The sequence below is a fragment of the Triticum dicoccoides genome, chromosome 1A (assembly GCF_002162155.2).
Source record: "Triticum dicoccoides isolate Atlit2015 ecotype Zavitan chromosome 1A, WEW_v2.0, whole genome shotgun sequence".
Lineage (NCBI taxonomy): Eukaryota > Viridiplantae > Streptophyta > Magnoliopsida > Poales > Poaceae > Triticum > Triticum dicoccoides.
The window spans coordinates 147,352,802-147,361,636 of record NC_041380.1 but is presented as its reverse complement, the minus strand read 5'-3'; positions in this window follow the sequence as shown (position 1 = coordinate 147,361,636).

The following is an 8,835-nucleotide window of genomic DNA, read 5'->3' as shown; positions in this document are numbered from 1 at the left end:
GCGACGATGGCGGCGAGCTCCGCTCGGTGGTGTGCGCGAGAGGGAAACAGAGGAGGGAATGGGGTCCAGGGGGAGAGAGGGGAGGTGCAGGGGGCGAGGGCGTCTCCGTGGCGTCGCGAGGGAGTCGGGGAGGCTGCCACGGCGAAGCAGGAGGTGGCCGGCGCTCTTCGGGCGCGCGCCACGCCTCGCCTCTGCCTACTGGCAGAGGAAGAAGAGGACAAGGGGGGAGGAGGTGGGCTGGGCCGGCCAGGTGGGGGAGCTGGGCCAGGTAGGCTGCGAGGTGAGCGCCAGGTAGGCTTTACTCTTTTTATTTTTTTTGTTTTGTTCTTTTTTAATTCTGTTTTCTATTTTGCAGGTTTGTTTGAATTTGGTTTTGAAACCAATTTAATTTATTTTGCTTCTGACAACATTTTTAGGAGCTAAAAGAATTAAAACAATGCTCCACAAAAATATTTCAGAATTATTGGACCTATATTTATTTAACAGTAGATATAAGTCCAATTCAAATAGCTATGATTTAAATTCAAAGTCCCAAAAATAAATCCTTAAAAAATGTTCAATATTTTGGTTGGGACCAGAACCCTTACCAAAATTTATCAACATTTTAAGAAGAGCACTTTTGGAACAATGAATGAGATTTCTAGGGTTTTTGCCCCTCTTTTATTTAGGGTTTTGAGGCTTCCAATATTCCTCAATTCAAGTTTCAAAAATATAGACATGATGCACACATGAAGCTAACCTAGAGCAATGCCTGAAGCTAGGGATGTGACAACTGGAGCTCGGGCGTCGATCGTTTTGCTGCTGTGGCGTGCTAGCGGGCGAACGGAGGCACTAGCGAGGCACTGCAGAGTGCGGGGAGTGCGTTAGGTACTAGCGGTGACCAAAGGGTCACCGGAGTGACGCCGGCGTCGAGCTCGTGCGGCGGAGCGGCTCGGCTCCGGTAGAGGAGGCGGCTAGAGGGTGCGTACGAGCGTGGGGAGCAGGGAAGAAGATGGCGGAGCTCACAGCGGGGTCGGAGACGGTCTCAGCAAGCTCGGGGAGGCGGAGACGGCGGCAATTCGACGGCGGCGATCCTCGGTGGCCGAGGAGGGGAAAAGCGGCGGGGGTGGCGCTTCGGGGCCCTTCCGGTAGCTTGGCTCGGTGAGGAGGTAGGGAACGAGGTGGCGGAGCTCGAGGATAGCTCGGGGAGGCTCGGGGAACACGGTTGACGCGGTGATGGCAAGCGGCGGCGACGGTCTCGCTCGGCCGTGCGCGTGAGAGAGAGCAGAGGAGGGGGAGGGGTCCAGAGCGAGAGGGGAAAGACGCAGGGGGTCGAGGGCGTCTCCGTGGCGCATTCAGAAGAGCCGGGGCGTCATGGTGGAAGCTGGAGCTGCCCAGGGCGGTGTCGGCGCGCTCCAGTGAGCTACTTCGTGCACTGGCGCGGGGAAGAAGACGCCCGTGCCCCTGGTGGGCTGGCTGGGCCAGCTGGGCCGCCAGGTGGGTGCCAGGTAAGGAAACTCTCTCTCTCTGTCCTTCTATTAGTTTTCTGTTTTCTATTTATTTGATATGTTAGGAATTAGTAATAATACTAACTCATTTCCATAAATCCTGGGATATATTTTGGGCTCTATTTGAAATATTTACGACTGCCCAAAATTGTTTCCAGGATTTTTCGAGCATTTAAAATATTTATATTGATTAAATGCCCAAATTCAAATACCTAGGGATTTAATTCAAAGCCCAAATGTGCCCAGCAAAAATGCAAATCATCTTGGGTAGATGCTTCCACCTTAAACCAGAGATGATGAACATTTTTAAAAGGCATTTTGAGTTCATTGAAAATATTTTTATTTGAAACTATTTGAATTGCATTTGTGCTAGGGCTTGATCATCCCCATTTCAGAGTTCCATAAAACTTAAACATGATGACATGATGATCATGCAAGGTCAAGTAAAGGCTAAGGCTAGGGCTGTGACACAGAAGCACCCAAACGGGGTGATAAAAGCTGTCTTTATCTCGTCGGGTCCGTACAGACGGATCTGGTGGTACCCGGAGTAGGCGTCCAAGAAGGACAAATGCTCGCTCCCTGCAGTCAAGTCGACTATCTGGTCGATGCGAGGGAGAGGAAAGTGATCTTTCGGGCAGGCCCGATTGATATGCTTGAAATCAATGCACATGCGAATTGAGTCGTCCTTCTTTGGGATCATGACAACATTGTCTAACCACTCGGAGTGGTAAATCTCTCGGATAAACTCAGCTGCCAAAAGCCGAGCCACCTCTTCACCGATTGCCTTTCTCTTCTGTACGGTGGACCGTCGAAGATGTTCTTTGACTGGTTTCACTTTTGGGTCGACTCGCAAATGATGCTCAGCCAGTCCCCTGGGAACACCCGGCATGTCAGAAGGCTTCCATGCAAAAATGTCCCAGTTCTCACAGAGGAACTGGATGAGCGCTTCTTCCTATTTGGAGTCGAGTGTGGTTGAAATGTGAGTCAGAGCATCATTGGGATCTGTCGGGTGAATGTGAATCGACTTTGTTTCACCGGACGACTGGAATGCTGAATCTGTGGTTGGCTTCTTGGCTCGCAACAAATCACTCGGATCTGCATTTTTCTGGTATTCTTGCAATTCTACCACAGCCATCTAAGCATCGGCGATCTTTGAGCCCTTCTGGAAGCACTCTTCTGCCTTCTTCCGATTACCAGAGATAGTGATCACCTCTTTGGGACTAGGCATCTTCAATTTGAGATACACGTAACATGGTCGAGCCATAAAATGTGCATAAGCTGGCCTGCCCAGAATGGCATGATAAGCACTCTGGAAATCCACAACTTCAAATGTCAACTTTTCTTTGCGGTAATTCTTGGAATCACCGAAAACTACGTCGAGAGCAATCTGGCCGAGTGATGCAGCCTTCTTGCCTGGAATGACCCCATGGAAACTCATATTGCTCTCGCTGAGTCTGGACATCGGAATGCCCATTCCTTTCAACGTCTCTGCATACAGTATGTTCAGGCCACTGCCACCGTCCATCAGGACTTTTGTCAGTCGAGTGCCTTCGATCACCGGATCGACCATCAGTGCTTGCCTCCCAGGGGTGACTATGTGCGCTGGATGATCAGACTGGTCGAATGTAATGGCAGTCTATGACCACTTCAAATAACTGGGTGTCACCGGAGCGACCATGTTCACTTCTCTATTGATGACTTTCAATCGACTTTTGCTCTCAACGTCAGCAAAAATCATCAGAGTGGAATTCACGTGGGGATAACCATCATCATCCCCTTCCTCATCCTCAGCCTTGTCTGCTTCCTTCTCCTTTTCCTTGGGCTGTTTCTCGCGGAATTGCTGGATTAGGAGCCGACACTGCCGAGTGGTGTGCTTCAGGTAAATGAAATTACCCTCTTCATCTTTTTTGGTGTGGATGTGGCACGGCAGATCCAACACGTCATTTCCATCTTGATCTTTTACTTTCTTGGGGTTCCATGGCCCTTTGGGCTTCCCCTTGAACTTTCCTTGAACCACAGCCAAGGCTTCACCAGGAGCAGCTGGCTCGGCCTTGCGCTTCTGTTTCTGACCGGAGTTTCCTCCACCGGCTTCGTGGGTGACTGCTTTGTGCTTGCCACTCCGGAGTCGTTCTTCTTCTTCACCGTTGGCATACTTGGTAGCGATCTCCATCATCCGAGCCAGAGTCATATTTCCTGTCCGGCCGAATTTCATATTCAACTCCCGATACCTGACACCTTCCTTAAAGGCACAAATTGCCTGATGATCTGACACATCCTCTGCCGTGTGGTGTAGGGTGATCCATCTCTGGATATAATCCCTCAAAGTTTCATTCGGTTTCTGAAAACAACACTGTAATTCTGTCAAACCTGTCGGCCGTTTGCAAGTGCCCTTGAATGTTCTGACAAACACTCGGGCGAGATCTTCCCAAGTATAAATACTGCTAGGCGTCAACTGATTCAGCCATGCTCTAGCCGAGCCCTCCAACATCAGAGGAAGGTGTTTCATGGCCACTTCATCATTGCCGCCACCAATCTGGACAGCCACTCGGTAGTCTTCAAGCCAAGTGTCCGGCGTGGACTCACCAGTGAACTTACTGACTCCAATCGCCAACCTGGAGTTGGGGGGAATCACTGCAGCTCTGATAGCTCTGCTGAAGCACTCTGGTCCTGAAACATGCGCTCTGTTGCTGGTTTGCGGATCTCTGTCATGGCCCTCTCGGTGAGCTCTGTTTCTGTCGACCAAGACCTGAACGAGAATAGATCTCGCATCAAAGCCTGGCTCCCTGGGGTCAAATGGAATACCTCACCCAACACTGTGAGGACGTCTGTCTTCATGTTGCCGAGGCACGTACGACCCACTCCTTGGGGGAGGCGTGGGCACTCGATGACGATCATTGCGATCGACTCGGTGATCGTACTGCTCTTGGTTTCTATACTGATCTCGTCGATCTCCATGTCCCTCACGCCTCGGGGGCGATCTTGGGCTATGGGCCGACTGAACTGTGTCTGCAACCACGGATCTGCTATGGATCCTATTCCGCGACTGAGATACAACCGTATTCTGTTCTCCCGCCGCCCGGAGCAAGGCTCGGATCTGCACCAGACCTCGGCCAGCTTCTGACTGGGAGGGTCGGATCGACTCCGCTATCCGAGCGGTAGCTGCTAGATTCTGGATCGGGGTTCGGTATACCTGAGTCAGAGGAGGAAAAAGTTGGCGTCGACTAGATTCGGGAGCGCGCTGCCGAGCGCGATCGTCGAGTGCGCGCTGGAGGTTCTCCAGTCGAGTGCGCTCAGCCAAGTTGGCCAAGCGCGCCTGCTCCAAGGCCTGGGCCTCAGGGGTTTCTCCAACTATGGGAGTATGCAGTGCATCCATGTTCCGGCGGCAAAGTTCCTCTCTCTGCTGCGAAGACAGGGGTTCGGGGCGGTACTCTTCATGAACGCGCGACGGATCGCCGTTCCCATCGCCTCCATCTTCACGGGTGAAGCCAGGAGGGCTGCATGATCCATTAACCATCAGAACTTCAGCCGCTGGGTTGCTGCTGTTGCACTCGGATGTGGTCTCTATGGAGCCAGTCGACAGATCGAACAGGCCGTAGAGGGTTTCGTCGGGCTCGATCGCCGTGACTTGAGGGGTGGCCGACTGGCGGGCCACCGCATGCCTTACCCACCGCTGAAGCCTCGACCGACCGGAGCGTTTGCTCCGGCGGGCCATAGGGAGGGGGAAAGCTGCTGGAGTCGACTGATACTGGGTCGACGGCTGCCGCAGGAGGACGCACGCGCGAAATTGCGTCGCCCCGCGGGCGGGGAGCGCATCGACGTCGAGTGGAGCCTCCTGAAGCCAAGCGGAGTCGTCGTCGACAAACACGAGCGCGCCGAGACGGATCTCGCGGCCCTCAGCCAAACCTCCGCCTGAAACCATGATGAAGGGGATCAGAAAAATTGCAACTTATCCAACAAGTCGCTAAGACACCTGCCCCACGGTGGGCGCCAACTGTCATGGTTCTAAGCCTGACAGTAGAATATGGGGGTAGGAATGTAGAGGCAAGATCCTAGCTATGGAGAAGTTGTACACGCCAGTTTTACGAGTCCAGGCCCTTCTCTGAGGAAGTAACAACCCTACGTCTTGGAGCCCGGAGGCGGTCGACTGGATATATGCGTGTGTATTACAGAAAGTGCGAACCCATGTCCCAGAGGAGGGGGGTGGCTTATATAGAGTGCGCCAGGACCCCAGCTCCCCTCCGTTACACAGGGTTCAATGTTCATAAAGGAGGAGCGTTACCGGTAACGTCCGAAGTAAAGTGCTATAAATGCCCATAAAGCTATTGTTTAAACCACGACCGTTGCGGAGTGAAGGGCTTCTCATCTTCTGGTGGTCGAGTGTCTTCAAGGTGGTCGAGTGAACACATCTTCATGGTCGCGTGGATGATGGTTTCTCTTCGACAGCTTCTGATTCTTTGTAGAGATGTCCTTGGGAAGGGTATGTTGGACAGATCCATGACCCTACCCTAGGTACATAGCTTCATCACTTAGCTTTGGGTTCAATCTTGCAGTGTCCTTTCCCAATGACAGTAGGGGCAGCAAGACACGTATTGTATTGTTATCATCGAGGATAAAAAGATGGGGTCTATATCATATTGCTTGAGTTTATCCCTCTACATCATGTCATGTTGCCTAATGCATTACTCTGTTCTTATAAACTTAATACTCTAGATGCATGCTGGATAGCGGTCGATGTGTGGAGTAATAATAGTAGACGCAGAATCGTTTCGGTCTACTTATCGCGGACGTGATGCCTATATACATGATCATGCCTAGATATTCTCATAACCATGTGCTTTTCTATCAATTGCTCGACAGTAATTTGTTCACCCACCGTAGAATTTGCTATCTTGAGAGAAGCCACTAGTGAAACCTATGGTCCCCGGGTCTATCTTCCATCATATTATTTTCCTATCTACTTGCTATTTCTGTCGCCTTTTATTTTGCAATCTTTATTTTCCAATCTATAGAACAAAAATAGCAAAAATATTTATCTTATTATCTTTATCAGATCTCACTTTTGCAAGTGGCCGTGAAGGGATTGACAACCCCTTTATCGCGTTGGTTGCAAGGTTCTTATTTGTTTGTGCAGGTACGAGGGACTTGCGTGTAGTCTCCTACTGGATTGATACCTTGATTCTCAAAAACTGAGGGAAATATTTACGCTACTTTGCTGCATCACCCTTTCCTCTTCAAGGGAAAACCAACGCTTGCTCAAGAGGTAGCAGATGGTTCCAAACTACATATTTGCACTGGTTAGTGAAGCTTTTGAAAAGTACGCATTGATAATCAAGTAGATTGTACCTCTTACATGCAACCTGATAGTAAGGCTAAGTCTTACATCTGACCACTGATCACATGTTGATTGATCCAAAATTTCAGAAAATTCAATACAAGAGGTCATCGAGCATACACAGAAGGTCTACTTACATATTCTACCAAATGATAAGTATATCTTTACTGATAGGTAATTGAGCATACATAGAGGGGTGCTGCTGGCAAACTCATGTGACCTTCTCGATCTGGATCGTCTACTAAAACCTGTTGATGCACAGAGAGGTTAGAAAGAGAAATTGGATGTAGAGGGTACGGTGTGGTGGTTTCTACCACCGTCGTAGGCCCTTACGCCGCCGGCGTCACAGCCGCGACGCCTTGCTGCAGATTGAGAGAGACGGGAGAGCAGAGGGGGGAGAGGGCACACAGAGAGTGAGATGGAGGGAAGGATCCTGATCGGATCTGCTCGGGGCTGCGCTCATCTATGGCAATGACCCCACCCCCGTCATCCTAACCCTTTGCCGCTGCATGCGACAGCAGCGCCACGTGGGCATCGAGCGTCTGGTGGAGCGAGTGGCCGTGGCTACAGAGAGGGAGCATGGCAACCCGCAGAAGAGGGAGCGGCGGCGCGGGGGGGGGGGGAGCGTGAGGAAGGCGGGGAGGGCGCTCATGAAGGTGTCCCCAGGCAGTTCGAGAGTGGTGGCGGTTGCGTGATTGCAGGAACTTTCTTTTATCTTTTTTAAAAAAAAATCCATGATGGTAGGAACTTTTTTTTACCTTTTCTTCTGGAAAAATCTACTATTATAGGTGCGGATGGAAGTGGCAGAGTTTTCGTCCACCCAATAAAAATGCTAAACGTACTTCTCGAGAGGTTCAGTTGTTATGTAGATGGTTATATCTAAATGAGTGGTCTGATCGTGAGGCTCTAAGATCAAGCGGTGAATTTATTTGGGTCAATCAACGGTAGTATAGCAGTAATTCAAAGCAAGATGATGTTTGGTTTGATGGCTCAACTCACGCACGCAAGTGGCCTTTATTTCCGGAGTTTTGTGCTGGATGGATTATCAGCATTTCTGTCTTCTTTCTTGTGTAGAAGAGAATATTCAACATTGTGTAGGACGAAATGAAAATTATTTACCCCTCTCTCTCTCTCTCTCTCTCTCTCTCTCTCTCTGCAGTTCGGTGTCAAATAAATGAATAAAGTAGTTGTAATGGTAGTTTCCCTCCTCGTTTCCATGTGAAATGTGAAATACAAAATACAAGAGGACATGTGTGATTCTTTCCAACACGTCATGCTGCCTAAATTTATCACAAAATTTCCGACTTTGTCAAAAATTTAGCCTTGTTTATCGGAAAATAAAAACCTAAGGATGTCAGCTGCAAAATGTTTGGCCTTGTTTGTAAGAAATTGAAAACTTGAGGGTGTCAGCTGAAAAATGTTAAGAGTCTCGGTGCCGCTACTGGTGTTCCCACTTGCGCTGTCGGCGCTCGTCCTCTTCTCGGTGTTGATTCCGCTGGAGCGACCGCTGGGACCGAGCCATGCTCGAGGTCACAAATGTAGATGATGTCGATGAAGTGGGTTCCAAGCCTTAGCCCCGTACTTGGATAGTGCATGCATGTATTGTTAACCGACGGACAGGTTTAGTAAAAAGAACTGAAACTGTAATTGAACTACCTTTCACTTGAAATTCAACCAAAAATACAATTGATTGGACACTGTAATTCATGTATGCCAACACTGTAGAAAAGAGCTACAATCATGTACTCCCTCCGTTCCCATATACTTGTCTTTCTAGAGATTTCAACAAATGACTACATACGAAGCAAAATGAGCGAATCTACACTCTAAAATATGTCTACATGCATCCGTATGTTGTGTCCATTTAAAATGCCTAAAAAGACAAATATTTAGGAACGGAGGGAGTATAAGACATACATCACCCACAATGTTAGAAAACAAAAACCCTGAGCTAACCGGAAAATTCAGACTCAAGAGATCAACAAGTACAGAGAAAGCGCTATGATTTCAACCAAT